The following is a 16,497-nucleotide window of genomic DNA, read 5'->3' on the forward strand; positions in this document are numbered from 1 at the left end:
GGGGGAGCAAGTTTATCTGTCCACCAAAAACCTCCGCTCTCTTCGTCCCTGCAAAAAACTTAGTGACCGTTATGTGGGACCTTTCTCCATCACCAGGGTGATCAACGAGGTTACCGTGGAACTAGAACTCCCAAAGACCCTCAAGGGAGTCCATCCAGTCTTTCATATAAGCCTTCTCAAACCCTATGTGGCAGCTCCCCAGTTCCATCCCCCTCCCGAACCAGAGATTCCTACTGTGGTGGGAGGGGATACCCATTTGGAAGTATCCAAGGTTTTAGATTCCAAATGGAAGAAAGGAAAACTGTATTACTTTGTTCGTTGGAAACACCTTGGGTCCGCACACGACGAGTGGGTGGCCGCGCCCCACATGGCGGCCCCTCGCTTAGTTCGAGAATTCCACCTCGCTTATCCCGATAAGCCTCGTCCTTTCGAGGCCGCGGGAGGGGGGCCTTAAGGGGGGCAGAATGTGAGGGTCTCTGTGTCTCTGCTTTCCATCACCTGCTTTGTTATCTGTGAACTCATAAAAGCAGTTCTCACTTGCTGGTCTCAGGCGCCTGACCTGATTGCCCCAGGTTTCTCCCCCCCGCTGTTCTTCCTGTCAGTACTCCCTCAGGCCGGTGCGGCCTTGGAAGTGTGATAGCTCCAGCAGACTTCCTGGGACTCGTTTGATGTTTTGTATTATGCCAAGCTTGTAACTTCCCATAACAATAAGTGTGAACCCCAGTGCCCCAGTGCCCTGGAGTCAATATATTCTGTAACCCCGATAAGCGCCTCACTTGCAACTTTCTACCTGTGCCTGTCTCATCTCCTGATGTCTTCAATAAATCCTTTGTTTCTGTATCAACGTCTGAACATTTGATTTGGAGAAGTAAACTCAGAGAGAGGGGATCTCTCACACACACACTCATTGATTCCATAAGACATGTGGCCAGTCATATTGGAATGAACCAAATGCATGAGCCATTTCAAAGAGTTTTGGTGATGGAGAACATTTTTCACTATGTAAACTTCAGATTTTATGGGGGGGGGAGTATATTTCCTCAGTGAGATGTCTCAAAATGGGCATTTTTTAATTCTTTCAAATATAGTTGGAAAATGTCTACTGCATCTTGTGCATAAAGCCCCCAAGATGGTTTAAAAACAAAAGAATTCTACAAAAATCAACAATAAAAAATGCATCAAAATCAACCCATACATAAGACTGGCAGCAGGAATTAAAGAACAGAGAAAATGAGTAGAAACCTAGAATGAAAGGTTCTTCAATGTTGAAGGAGCAAGAGAACAGGTTGGAGTTTGCTTGACACCTGATAGTTAATAGATGGGTGCAGATGATGCTGAGCAATTTAAGGGAAAGCATCTCATAACAAAGACCATGCCCATGCTGATGCAAATGTTCAGAAAGTTAAATCTGGTGTGATTATCATAAGCCATATGCTAATAAATACGTTTTGTCTCTTTTAAAACTGTGTCTAATTATGCGCCAGCAATTTGACTCCAGAAGACTCAATCACAGCAGGAGGTTGCAGTATTTGGATGCCTGATTTGTTAATCAGCACTTGACCAAACTCTATTATTTGCTAGTCATTGTTGGTGGACATCTGAGCTTGCCCAGTTGGATAAACTTTGGAATTGCGAACTTTTTTTCCTTTGTTGTTGTTTTTTAAGCCCACAGACAGATTCACAAGAACCCAGCATGCTGCAATAGACAAGACTGTTGCATTTGGACATGATGATCTAGGTTCAAATCCATACTTAAAGGCCTTTCTCTGCCTGAGACCCTGGGCAGCCACCCCTGGTCAGAGCAGAAGATACGGGACCAAGCAGGTCTTACCATACCAGGGTATTTTCATTTGCTGAAGAGGGATGGTGAGTTCTAACAATTCTCCCTTCCCACTGCGCACCCACACTTTGACTCTTATGCTGTTCCTGAGAGTCCACTGTGCAATTGGGGGCAGAGGCTTGATGGGTGGAGCATAAAGGGGAAGTGAGAAAATCCTGCTCCGTGAAGTCTGCTGATGGTTGGAAACACCCAACTAGGCTAGATGGAGGAGGAGGAGGAGAAGAAGAGGAGGAGGAGGAGGAGTTGGTTTTTATACCCCCTTCACTCTACCAAAAGGAGTCTCAAAGTGGCTTACAAATTCCTTCCCTTCCCTCCCCACAGCAGGTACCTTGTGAGGTAGGTGAGGCTGAGAGAGTTCTGAGAGAACTGTGACTACCCCAAGGTCATCAAGCAGGCTGCTTGTGGAGGACTGGGGAATCCAATTTGGTTCTCCAGATTAGAGTCCGCTGCTCATGTGGAGGACTGGGGAACCGAACCTGGTTCTCCAGATTAGAGTCCGCTGCTCATAACCACTACACCACGCTGGCTCTAGTAGTTAGACTTGGTATAAGGCAGCTTCCTATGTCTATTGAAGAGCCCTGAGCATGTCACTGACAGATCTATGTATCTGAAATATGAGCTGTGAAGTTTCTACACTGAATGCTCCAGAAATTAGAAACAATCTTGTTATCTATTTCTTATTTAGCAGAACAGTGTGAAGATATTGGTCTGAGACATGTGTCTTGCTATTCAAAGGAATTAAATGGCCCTTTCCCCCCTTAGCATTGGTGTGAATTGTTACTAGAGGGGGTGGGAATAGGCTTTAAAAGGAGCAGCATTTTTTTTCTTCTCTGAAGAACATTGAATGCAAATTGCAAGCATTTTCCGGGAGGTGTCTGAACTAGGATTTTATTTCCCCCTGAGTCAGAAGAGGATATCTTAGAAGAGCTGGTAAGACTGGCAGGAACTTGGTGGAGTCTTTAGGATTAAAAGCCCATTTCCCCTATCCCTGCCCAAGGGTCCTTTTACCATAGGCTTGATGTGTTATCCTTTAAGTATTACAAATGCACCATGGCCTGCAAAAGACAGCCAATGCACTAGCTTTAACAATGCTGATCTCCTTTGGGAGGTCATTGGAACTGAATCAAGACTTCCCTTTCTCCTCTTCATCCAATGGAAAGCTGAAAGGGGGGGCTAGATTCAGTCCTCTCTGCCTTCCAGAGGGGTGACTGCTGCTGTCAGAGCTGACGCACTTTCGTATCCTGAGAACAGAATGTCAGGAATGGCGTCAGGGATCTCCACCCTCTTCTATCTCTAACGGGGCAGTATTTTGTTCTTCATTCCCTGTCTTTGTATGAAGCTCAGAGTCAAGGTAAAGGACATGCAGGTGTTAGGAATTCCCCCTTTTTTTCCCAGATGATTTCTTGCGCCTGAGATAATTCCATTTCGCTACCTTTTTTGCATGCTGCAGAGCAATATTGCCCTCTGCTGTCGCGTTCTGGCTGTTCACCATCACAGAAGAACAACGCAAAGCAAAAAGGAGGCCAGTTTGAGCATTCAGCAAGAAGATCTTTTTCACCCATTTTAATATTCTTACTGTGTTTTGTTCTAAAAACTGCAAACGGATCTTGAGATATTGGACAAGGTAACAGGAAGCGCAGCCATTTAACACGTCAGTTTTTGTTCACACCACATTATTCTGGGGTAATGTGATGGAAGAGAATTGTGTTGGAAATTTGCTCCTGTATGTCACTGCTGTCCCCTCCATTCTAAATACATCCTAGCACCAGCAGCCTATCTCCACTATTTAGAGATAATTATAGAAGGGCCTTTACCCTGGCCAGGTGTGCAGCCTTACCATCTGCTATGCTAGGGGGGAAATTTAAGAAGATACCCTGGGAGGAGAGATTCTGCCCCTGCAAATCAGGGGATTTAGAAACTATTGAGCATGTCCTCCTGAACTGCAATTTTTATATGTTACCCCATTCAAAGTTTATTGAGCTTCTCTTATCGAGCATGGGACCTGACAGGACAGGAGAAAGGAATGAGGCTCTCCTACAAGGGGATAATCCTTCAATCACTCTTCAGGTTCCGAAATTTTGCACGGCAGCAATGAAAATTCGACGCCACAGAACAGTCTCTTAGCCCAATTGACAGATGTGTCTTGGTTGTAATTTTTTCTTTTAAGTGTTATAAGACTCGGACTATAATTTTTTGCTTGTAAGAGTATTTTAGTCCATGTTTCCTATTTTATCTTGTTTTATCTGGCTAAGGGCTGCAAATAAATTATCTATCTGTCACTGCTCTGTTCATAAGCTGGGGCGAGGTATCAGTTCAAATAAACTAAAAGGTATATTGGAGCACACACAAATGTCAATAAATGCTACTTTTTTAGACATGCTAAATGTTAGACAATATCAATGGAGCCTGGGTTTGGAGAGTTTTAATCCTAGACCATAGAAAAACTTCAGACTTCTCACTCTCTCTCTCTCTCCCTTTTTTTTTTTTTTTTTTTTTTTTTTTTTTTTTGCTGTCAAGTCACAGTTGTCTTATGGCGACTCCATAGGGTGTTCAAGGTAAGAGACATGGGGAGGTGGCTTGACGTTGCTTGCCTCTGCATCATGACCCTGGTATTTCTTGAAGGTCTCCCATCCAAATACTAGCCAGGGTCAGGGCTGAGAGTGTGTGACTGGCCCAGGGTCACCCAACAAACTTCCATGGTGCATATGGGGATTTGAACCTGGGTTTCCAACACCTGAACCACTACACCACACTGGCTCTCATAACCAAAGCAAATTAAAATTAGACAAGAAAATAGACTCACATTGGCCACTCTTCTGATCCATTTGTGTGTGTGTGTGTTCTACCAGCCTCTCCCATGCTTCTCAGCTTCAGTCATCTCCCTTTCTTAAATATGGCACATCATTTCCTTGATGAATCTCTAGCACCCCTGTGCCAAAACAAGAGATCAGTTTAAGTATCCTTCTACTATTCAGTTCTTCTTGCTTCACATTCAAGAAAGCTCTTTTCCCCCTCACTCCCATTTCTCACTCAACCCCTTTCCCAAAATGATGGGGGGCACAGTCTATTTTACTGTACAGTAGCTCTACAGAACCCTGTATTTCTATTACATTTTTATCCCACCTTTCCTCCAAGGAACATCTATGCATTTATCCCCTCCTGAATTTTATCCTCACAGCAACTTTGTGAGGTAGAATAGAAGTGTTACCCTAAATAGGCAGTCTCCACTTTAGCTGGGGGAATTGGCTGAGGAGACAAGCAGCGAGAGGGGGGTAACTGGGGATCAATAACCTGTGTATAGGATAGTCCTGGAGAAAACTCTACAACGCACAGGTGGTTGTACAATTAAAATGGGTTTTGTTAAGGAATAAAATAATAAGGAATATACTTTCAAGCAATGGATATACACATACAAATCATACAAGATCTAAGAGGGTAAGGATGGAAGTTGGATAGGGTTTCAGGGATGGGCAATATTTACTGATCTTGAAGGGACATCCAGGGAAAGCAGTTCTGAAGAGGGAAATGGCCAGCATTTCTGGGAGCGAAGAAAAGAGCCTACATACAAGTGGGGCTGTTTGCATTGATCCAAGATGCACACACTGTGAATGGCCAAAGGACCAATATTTATATCCCAAAATGGGTCCTGAGGCAGTATGAGGTAAGCTGCCAGGGAAGCCAAAGACAAAGAATTGATTGCTTTTCCGGGGTCCGAATAAAAAGTTAGGAGAGGCTTCATGAGTCAACAGGATCCAGGAGAGGTAGATGGGGAAACAAGAGGCGTACATAGGTTTCCTAATCCTTGTAGCTGTGCATGTGTACGCACCAGTGAAGGTGGACATGGTATTCTGAACCTCATGGGGATCTTTTCCTGCACAGGCACAATGTCCACACTAGGATGGATCATGTCCTTGGGTTTTTCCAAGGTGGGAAGAGGTTTAAATAACTTTAGGAAGGGGTACATTCAAACTGTTTGAGAAACACTGGTATAATCTCAAGTGTTGTGTTGATCATTGCATTTGTCAATAGCTGACTAGCTACTTAACTCTGGTACGTAGTTGTAACGGAGAAAGCAGCTGGAAGTTTCAGGAGGAAATATCTAATTGTCGACATTTAAAATGTCAATTTATGCAAATTTTAAATGATCAATTGACCAGCACTGGCTCCTGTTGAGCTAAACAGCAAAGTGTTCAGGCTGGAACCACAGTAAGTGGACAGGGCTAATCAGAAACAACTACTGAGATCACTTCTGATTCTTCACACCTCGATGAAACATGTAGTCCAATCCAAACCACATTTATTCAAAAAAGTCCTAATGATTTCAATGTGGCTTACTTCCAAGTAAAGTAGAAATACATCATTAATTGCCCACCCTTGCATAAAGATTACCCTTGTTTATTTATTTATTTATTACATTTATACCCCACCTTTCTCTTCAATGGGGACCCAGATTGGCTTACATCATTCTCCTTTCCTCCATGTTTATCCTCACAACAACCCTGTGAGGGAGGTAAGAGAGAGTAACTGGCCCAAGATCACTCAGCAAGCTTTCCTGGCAGAGTGGGGGATCCAACCTGGGTCTCCCAGATCCTAGTCTGACACTCCAGCCACTACACTACATTGGGTCTGTTTAGTTACCAGATTGGTTCTAGGCACCATTTAAGGTGCTGGTGTTGTAATGCCAAGCAACATAATTTACAATATCTCAAAGTAGATCTGCTCTCATATCAACCTCCTCATTTGGCCATTCCACAATGGGAACCCTGTTCTGTACGATCTCTGAATTGGCAGAAATGACAGGTCACTGGTATTTATTGTAGCATGTTTTAATCTGTCCTTTCTTCCCATTGTTCTATGCTCCATCATTTTATCCTCACAACACCCATGTTGGGTAGTTTAGACTGAGAGTGTGTGACTGGCTCAAGGTCACCCTCCAAGCTTCCATGATAGAACCGGGATTTGAACCTGAGTCTTCCAGATCCTAGTCTTACACTGTAACCACTAGGGTTGTGCCTATCAATAAACCTGAACCACAAATAAACCCAAAATTAGCAGTTTTGGTAAATTTCAGCATTTGGGTTTATCAAATGGCAAAACCTGGGGATAAAGCCAAAGCTGAATAGGTGATTCCCAAAAAGGCCAAATAGCTATTCGGCTTTTCAGGTTCAGCTATTCGCCTTTGCTCAGAAGCATAGCTCTGTGCTTTCTCCCCTTTTTTTTTCTTTTTTTTTTTTGACTGGTTTTGTTAGGGCCCCATAATTGGGGCCCTTTTGAGATAGGGTTATTTAAAAGATGGGGCTCACCCAGTCCCATCCGGAGGGATATACCCTCCAACTAAAAGAGCCGCTTCAACAGCCACCCATCAGGCTTCTGAAGGAGATTTCTTCATCCACGTGGATGAGCAATCTTCTTCAGACAGCCCCCGTGGTCATGACTTCAGTCAGCTCTGATATCACACACACCCACAATGAAAACCTGCTTTCCAAAAGAAGGTCGCCCCGAGTAGAGGCTTCATTTCCCCACACCGTGACCATCTCTTGGAATCAGATTTTTCATGACCACAATAAAGGACTGCTCGCAGGATGCCACCAAAAAGAATGTTTTCTGTGCCTTATTTCTCTTGCATTTAAGCCTTTTTCCTCCATATGGAAGCTAATTTGCATGGACATAATGCAAAGTGACCCAGAAACAAAGGCACACCCCAGACTTTGAGGCACCAGCCTGGAATTGGCTCTTTCCACCAATCCTTGGCAACGCTGAACTTTTGAACCTGAAAACCGATGGACAACTCAGCTCGCAAATACCTGCAGTATGGGGGTGACCCCTTTGTGGGCCCATAAAATTGGACCCCCTGTCCCAACATTTACCAAACTTTGGTGGCCATCGAAAGAGAGTCCTTGCAGCCATGCTGCAAATTTGAGGAATTTACCTCCAAAAATGTCCCCCCAGCAGCTTCACAAAAATCCCCATTGACTATAATGGGCCCAAATTTTTTGGGAAACCCAAAAATATTCCAAATACCCATATTAACTGGTACGGCTTATTCCGGGTATACCAAACAAATTGGGACCAATAAACCCAACCCCAAAATTTATCTTTTGTTGTTGTTGTTGTGCAAAACTCTAATTACCACTGCACCATGGTGGCTATCAAAAACTGTAACAGAACTCATACCTTCAAGGCCTTCTTCTCCCACTGCCCCAGTTGTGAACTTAACTTGGTTTGGGAACTGGTAGCTGAACTGCCGAGCTACATTTGGTTCTCATTCTTTAGCTGAGAATGCAAACAAAATTCATAAAATCAATAGGAGAGCAATGCTTCAGCTGCCAGAAAAGAGAACACCCACAAGGAAGCCTTCTTGCAGACTAATAATTTTGTCAGAAGTGCCATCACGCAACAAGAAGCCATCTAAAATAACCTTTAACAGCCAATTAAACTGCAGCTTCTATTTCTGTTGCAATGTGATGGTGTGTTGGTTTGCTGTGCCTCTTTTCCACGTCGCAAGAAGTTCATAGGGTCAGTTTTCTCCAGAGACAGCAGAGGTTATTGGCAGAAAACTCACTCTTGACTTATTTGCAGGGTGAATTGGTGTCCTAGGATTGCAGCAGCAAACACCAGCGAAGTCAAGCCTAAGGAAATGCTGGTCCGGGGTTCCTGAAATCCAGTTTGGTCTTAGCATTCACATGCAAAGTGCCATCAAGTCGCAGATGCCTTATGGTGGCCCTAGCAAGGAGCTTTCAAGGCAAGTGAGAAGCAGAGGTGGTTTGCCATTGCCTTCCTCTTAGGGATGCCAGTCCCCAGGTGGAACTTGGGGATCCTCTGGAATTACACCTCATCTCCACAGACATGGGTGGACTGTATGACATCATACCTTATGGCCCTGTCCTCCCCAGGCTCCATCCCCAAATCTCCAGGGGTTTTCCAACCATGAACTGGCAACCCTCCTCCCTCATCCCCAGCCAGTGGTCAGGGGGGATCTGGCAACCCTACTTCCTCTGCAGAGTCTTCCTTGGTGGTCTCCTTTCCAAGTACTTACCCTGCTAGCTTCTGAGTTCTGACAAGATTGGGCTATACAATGCCATCTTCCCTCCCATGATCCTAGCATACTAAAACAAATATATGATTTTGCTCTCCAAATTCTATTAACAACTTTCAAGTCAGACTCAGAACCAAAGCAGAAGGCACAAGGAGGTTCATATATGATGTCTAACTCTGCTCTAGTTAGACCTTACTTGGAATTCTCTGTTTTGGGCACCACAGTTTAAGAAGGATGTTGATAAGCTGGAATGTGTCCAGAGGAGGGTGACAAGGATGGTGAGGGGTCTGGAGACCAAGTCCTATGAAGAACAATTGAAGAAGCTGGGTACGTTTAGCCTGGAGAGGAGATAATTGAGAGGTGATACAATAGCCATCTTCAAATATTTGAAGGGCTGTCATATAGAAGATGGAGAGGAGTTGTTTTCTTTCCCCCAGAATTAATGGGTTGAAAATAAATCAAAAGGGTTTTCAGCTAAACATTAGGAAGAACTTCCTGACAGAACGGTTTCTCAGTGGAATAGGCTTCCTCAGGAAGTGGTGGGCTCTCCCTCTATGGAAGTTTTAAGCAAAGTCTAGATGGACATCTGACAGCAATGTTTATTTTATGACTCACTATGAATTTAGGCAGATCATGAGAGGGAGGGCAAGATAGGGTTAGCTATGCAAACTACTATTGCTAAGGGAAGGAACGAAGGAGCAGCCCTTGAGAGACCTACACAAGGAAGGCTTTGGTCCTGTTTGAGACTTTATTTATCATGACTATTATGAATTCTCTTAGATACATGTAGCAAATGAAGCCAAATGCGAAACATGCTTTTGATCTAGACAACACGTCCTGATACTTCCTCGTTGTGGCTTCGCCATCGCTGTCTACCGTCCAGCCTGTTATATACAGAGAAGAAATAACAACATATTGTGGACAATATACATTGACTTACCTGGCTTACAGGATGCTTATATTCTTCAATTGAATTTCTATCTGTGCTGGATTCCTTTGATAATTTGTATCTTATTGTACCCTTGTATTTATGTATATATATTCACTTTTTTGCACCCTTTTCACTTTATAAATCCTTACTTTATTATTATAGTTGTGAGTGCTGTTGTGGATCTTTTCTTCAACCTCCAGGTGATGGCTGGATATCTCCTGCTATGACAATTGATCTCCAGGCGACAGATATTAGTTCAACTGGAGAAAATGGCTGATTTGGAAGGTGGACTGTATCGCATTAGATTCCATTGAGGTCTTTCAGGGAAAGCACTACTTGTGTGCGTGTGTTAAGTGCCGTCAAGTCTCTTCCGACTCATGGCGACCCTATGAATGAAAGTCCTCCAAAATGTCCTATCTTTGACAGCCCTGCTCAGATCCTGCAAATTGAAGGTCGTGACTTCCATTATTGAGTCAATCCATCTCTTGTTGGGTCTTCCTCTTTTCCTGCTGCCTCCAACTTTTCCTAGCATGACTGTCTTTTCCAGTGACTCTTGTCGTCTCATGACGTGACCAAAATATGACAGCCTCAGTTTAGTCATTTTAGCTTCTAGGGTCAGTTCAGGCTTGATTTGATCTAGAACCCACTGATTTGTTTTTTTGGCAGTCCACGGAATCCGTAACACTCTCGTCCAACACCACATTTCAAAGGAATATATTTTCTTCCTATCAGCTTTCTTCACTGTCCAGCTACTTGGGGAGGGAGAAATGAGATGCCCCCTTTAAGTCCTTGTAAGTCCTCATTTGTCAATACCTGTTAGTCAGCATGGCTGAGTGGAACCTTCATATTCAGTAGGGTTACCAGGTCCCTCTTTGCTACTGGTTTTTGGGGCGGAGCCTGAGGAGGGTGGGGTTTGGGGAGGGGAGGAGTTTCAATGCTATAGAGTCCAATTGCCAAAGCAGAGATCAGTTGTAATAGCAGGAGATTACCAGCTAGTACCTGGAGGTTGGCAACCCTAATATTCAAAGGCAACATACCTCTCAATACCTGCTGTTGGGATACAAAAACTGGGCAGTGAATCCTATACAACACAAGCAGATCTGTACAAAACCATTGGCAACTTTCCAACCTTCCCTCTTCTCCCTGTAATCTTCTATTAACCCCAAAATCATGCACTTCTGGATCAGTCAGTGGACTCCCAGACTAGGGTTGCCAACCTCCAGGTACTAGCTGGAGATCTCCTGCTAGTATAACTGATCTCCAGCCGACAGAGATCAGTTCACCTGAAGAAAATGGCTGCTTTGGCAATTGGACTCTATGGCATTGAAATCCTTCCCCTCCCCAAATCCTGCCCTCCTCAGGCTCCACCCCAAAAACTTCCCACCAGTGGTGCAGAGGGACCTGGCAACCCTATCCCAGAAGTATCATGGGGTCAAAAAGTAGGTTGCAGTGAGTTGGCTGGAGTGAGCAAATATCACCTTTCCCTTCTCTGGTGAGCAGAAGTGCATTCTATGAGCAGAAAGGATTCAAGCCAAGGCGAGCGTTGGCCTCCGTTACCCTACTTTGGATATCCCAAAGCAGCCGCTGTCATGGCAACCAGAGACTGCTGTCTAACGATCTTTTCCAGATGTGTCACTTATGGGGCAGCCATGGAGCTCCCGCATGCCATTTCAACAGAAAGAGTAAATCTATATATACTTCCCTTTCATAGGTCAATGTAGGTGCTCCCATGTGCAATGGTGCATCGTTGTACAAATATAACTCTGGGCTGGGGTCTCTCACACCACCTTTTTGATGACATCGGCATGAAGAGGCCAAGAAGCATATGCCCAAGAAGAAAACGTGACATTTGTCATCCGAGACAAGCTGAACTAATCAGTCCCCAGCAGCTATGAAAGCTGCATTCTTCTGGGAAGCATCAGAAACACTCCTTGAGACCACAATCCCGCAGACATTTGCTTCACCAATTTACATCTTAATGGGAGACCACAGGACCTATTATCGTGAAGTGCCAGGAACCAACAGACCCACAGAGTGTGCCGTCTTCTTCGCTAATAAATGAACTGACCCAGTTTCCCCACCGCCACCACGTTTGATGAGACTGCAAGGGGAATTTGTGAGGAAGAGCTAATGTGCAATTGCATTTGTTATTAGTTTTATGGGGGGAAACACATCCTCCCATGCCACCAGGCAGCTGGTCTTCAAGGACAGTTTAGTCTTGTGTTTAGAGCAGATAATTGGGCACCAGAAGGGTCCTAAGATATTATGGCAATGGCAGAGTCCCTGACTGTGCGCGTTGTGTCTGGGCCCTTGCCTTGCCTGCACCTTAGACGACCCTGGCGCGGAAACTGTAAAAACAGCAGGACTTCATTGAAAGACAGATGCTACATCTGGATAGAAGTTTCCTCGGTAATTAGATTTCCCCAGGTCACTATCACTGGGGGAGGAAATACAGGAGTTAATGAAAAGTTCTTGAACACAACATTTACTTTCCCTGAACTAGGACAGCAATCGATTGAGGCTATGGGGTAAGCATTTCTCATTCTTTTATCATGATGAGTTGGGAACAAAAACTCGAGACTTCAAGCTAGCTGCTTCCCTTTTCAGAAAGTGAGGGGGGAAAACCTGTGAATACAGGCACCCAGGTTTTGTCACATATCTTAGGGATGCCTTTGACAAATATTGTGGCTGGCAGCAGTAGATTAGGGTTGCCAACCTCCAGGTACTAGCTGGAGATCTCCTGCTATTACAACTGATCTCCAGCCGACAGAGATCAGTCTCCCTGAAGAAAATGGCCGCTTTGGCAACTGGACTCTATGGCATTGAAGTCCCTCCCCTCCCCAAATCCCACCCTGCTCAGGCTCCACCCCAAAAACCTTCCGCCAGTGGTGAAGAGGGACCTGGCAAACCTACAGTAGATCATGGCTGTAGTTAAGCTTTCTTACTAGGTAGGACTGCCATATTTCTGCGAGGGGCTTCAAAGACATGAATGGAAAAATCAGCGATTTCTTCAGAACCAGCAGAAATGATTATACCTTCTTGTTGACACCAAACACCCATAATGTATTTTAGGGTCTATGCATTTTTAGAATCAAATACTGTTATTTTAAATTCATACACTTTTATCCACTTGTAATAAACATATTTCTTGCACAAGGGAAGAATATCCTTAATGTACCAGTCGCCCCATTTAAGCACCCACTCATAGTTGTTAGATGACTTTTCTTCCCAGTTGACTTGAATGTAAAGGTAATCTTGATCTTGAAAACCCTAACCTAAACCAAGAGAAGTCCTTACCTGAATGGCCCAGGCTAGCCTGATCATGTCAGATCTCGGAAGCTAAGCAGGATTGGTCCTGGTTAGTACTTGGATGGGAGACCAGCAAGAAAACCCAGAGTAGGCAATGGCAAAAGGCCTATTCGTCTCTTGCATTGAAAACTCTATGGGGTCACCATAAGTCAGCTGCAATTTAGAATGAGAGAATCATAGAGTTGAAAGGGACTTCCAGGGTCATCTAGTCCAACCCCCTGCACAATGCAGGAAATTCACAACTATCTCCCACACACACACACACATACACACACCCAGTGACCCTTGCTCCATTCCCAGAAGATGGCAAAAAAAAAAAAAAACCAATCCTCCAGGATCCCTGGCCAATCTGGCTTGGGGGGAAATTGCTTCCTGACCCCAAAGTGGTGATCGGCATTTCCCTGAGCATGTAAGAAAGATCCACGAGAGCCAAGCATTGACGCAACCTTTCCTGCACTCCCTCTCATGATCTGCCTAAGTTCACAGAATCAGCATTGCTGTCAGATGGCCATCCAGCCTCAGCTTAAAAACCTCTGAAGCAGGAGAGCCCACCACCTCCCAAGGAAGCCTGTTTTACTGATGAACAGCTCTATCAGGAAGTTCTTCCTATTTTGACAGTACTTTCTACCACCATACCAGGCGAAGGCTTGGTTCATTTCAGAAATGTCCAAAATGAAACTCTTATTCATTAAATGAACTTGTCACGAACAAACTAGCATCAGTAAACAAGAATTCAACTCCTCACTCCTCTACAAAGCAGGTGATCTTGGGCTAGTTACTATTTCTCTGTCTCTGTCTGTCTGTCTGTCTGTCTGTCTGTCTCTCTCTCTCTCTCTCTCTCTCTCTCTGTTTCTCAGCCTAGCCTACATCACAGAGTAGTCATGAAGATAAAATTCAGGATGGAAGAACCATCCATTTTGGAGAAAAAGGTACTAGCTAGCTACACCCCCTTTCGTCTCTCACTTGCATAACTTGCCCAGTTAACTTGCATAACTTGCCCTTCAAGAGACCACATTCATCTTGATCTTCTTATTCTCACCACAAGTTATGCTGCAATATCTCTGCTGTACTTGGCTAAGGCCACAAGAAGAGACTAAAGCACTGAACACTTGGAAACATGTCCCATGGAAGCTAGGGGTGCGTGTTTGGGATGTAAAAGTGTTATGGAACTATTAATAATAGCAATCCAATCCCCATGTTTCAGTTTCCTGGTATACATTTTTAAATCTGAAAATATAAAACACAGACACTTTATGTACCGAGCATTGCTCTCAGAGGACGTAAATAAATAACCGCTGTATTTGAGTTTCTCAGACAGTTTTCTATAACCTGCAAAACTGTGTTGTGTTTGGTTATCTCCAAACAAAGTTGTTTATCCATAACACAAGCCAATAGACTGAAGTCCCAGAATGTCCACACAAACAATTTCAGGCATATAAGTACAGTGATGCAACTATTCCAACATTTTATTAACTCATTTAAATAAAGCAAAATAAACTTAGAGAATATGAGCATTATAGGCAGACATTTTTATTGACTAAATTGGTGCTCTTTTGATACCAAATTGATGAACAATCATAGATGATATTATTAAAGCTATTTTGCATATTTATGAAGACCCTGTAGCTTAATATACTGTTATAAGGCCATGAAAGTTTATGTAGACCTCTAGAAATGTCAGATGAGTACTCCAAGGGTCCTATAAAATGGAGTATTACTCGCTTAAATCACAGCCCAACTAAAATAAAAACCAGTAGTTGTTTTATTAGTTTGTCCTCATTGAAACAAAATCCAATTTTCCTACATAGCGTTTCTAATAACTCGGAGACCAGAATGGAGACCCGTTAAGGCTTACAATGCCAGCATAAATCCAAGACTTAGATTTCACTTAGTAGAAAATGATTTCTCAGCCGAGAGCCATTGGTTGTAGCATAAAGTGGAGAAATGCTTAAAGAAAGAGAAACAAACTGACAGACGTGGCTGTGATGGATGGTGGGTGGCGGCTTAGATCCTGTAGATACTTGGTATTCACCATATTAACAGCAATCAGACTCTGAGTACATTCAAGCATTTTGTTCCCCCATTCACTATGTCAACAGGTTGGTGGGTTGGGGAAAACCCTATTCTAGATGAGGCTGAGCACCTTGAAGGAGCAGATTCGAAGCTTAATGGACCTCTTGGCTGTTCTTTAAGATTCTCAGGGAGCAGTGCCTTTTTCAGCTTTGGCTGATTCACCAACCACCTCTCACCCTTCTCCACAGCCTCTGCACTCTCATCCTCACACCTGGGCAGCTGCTGAGAGGACACTAAGCAGGTCACAGAAAGGACAACTACAACCACCACAACCGCGGCAACCACTTAGGAAAAGAGCAAGCTGGCCATAGTGGGGTGGTGGTTGCTTTATTCCCCTTTCTCCACAGCCAGCTGGTCTCCTCCAGGCATGCCTGCAATCCCATTCCCACCCAACCTGCGATGTAGTGTCGCCAGTCTCCAGGTACTAGCTGGAGATCTGCTATTGCAACTGATCTCCAGCCGACAGAGATCAGTTCACAGGGAGAAAATGGCTGCTTTGGCAACTGGACTCTATGGAATTGAAGTTCCTCCCCTCCCCTAACCCTGCCCTCCTCAGGCTCCACCCCAAAAACTTCCTGCCAGTGGCGAAGTAGGACCTGGCAACCCTACTGCTACATCTCATGCTGAGGACTGAACAGGTGGGAGGCAGAGAGGAAACATGTCTCCAGATACACTAGGCCTATGAAGAGAAGTGTCCTGGAGAAGTGTCATTATACTTCAATGAAGTCCCGCCTCTTCCCAAACCCTTCCTTCCTCAGGCTTCACCCCCAAAACTCCACAAGTTTCCCAACCAGGAGTTGTCAACCCTAATTAGAACAAGTGATAGCTTTCTTTGCCTTTTTGGTGACAATAATAAGCCAGGGCAGTGTACTCTTTGCCACCCATCAGCATGGAAATACTAAAGCATTTGTATAGAATGCTGTGGTTATAGTGTTGAACTAGGCCTTGGGTCCCCCTTTGCAACCGGTGGGAGGTCTTTTGGGCGGAGCCAGAGGCGGGAGGGGTTTGAGGAGTGGAGGGACTTCAATGCCATAGAGTCCAATTGCCAAAGTGGCCATTTTCTCCAGGTGAACTGATCTCTATTGGCTGGAGATCAGTTGTAATAGCAGGAGATCTCCAGCTAGCACCTGGAGGTTGGTAACCCTACTTGGGAGGTTCAGATTGAAATCTCCACTCAGCCATGAAGTCCTATGGGTGACCTTATGCTAATCATTCTGTCTCAGTCTAACCTCACTTAAAGAGTTGTTATGAGGATATAATGAAAGAAATGTTGTCCACTGACCTGAGTTCCATGGAGGAAGGCAAAAC

The sequence above is a fragment of the Euleptes europaea genome, chromosome 5 (genome assembly GCF_029931775.1).
Source record: "Euleptes europaea isolate rEulEur1 chromosome 5, rEulEur1.hap1, whole genome shotgun sequence".
In the NCBI taxonomy this organism is placed as follows: Eukaryota; Metazoa; Chordata; class Lepidosauria; order Squamata; family Sphaerodactylidae; genus Euleptes; species Euleptes europaea.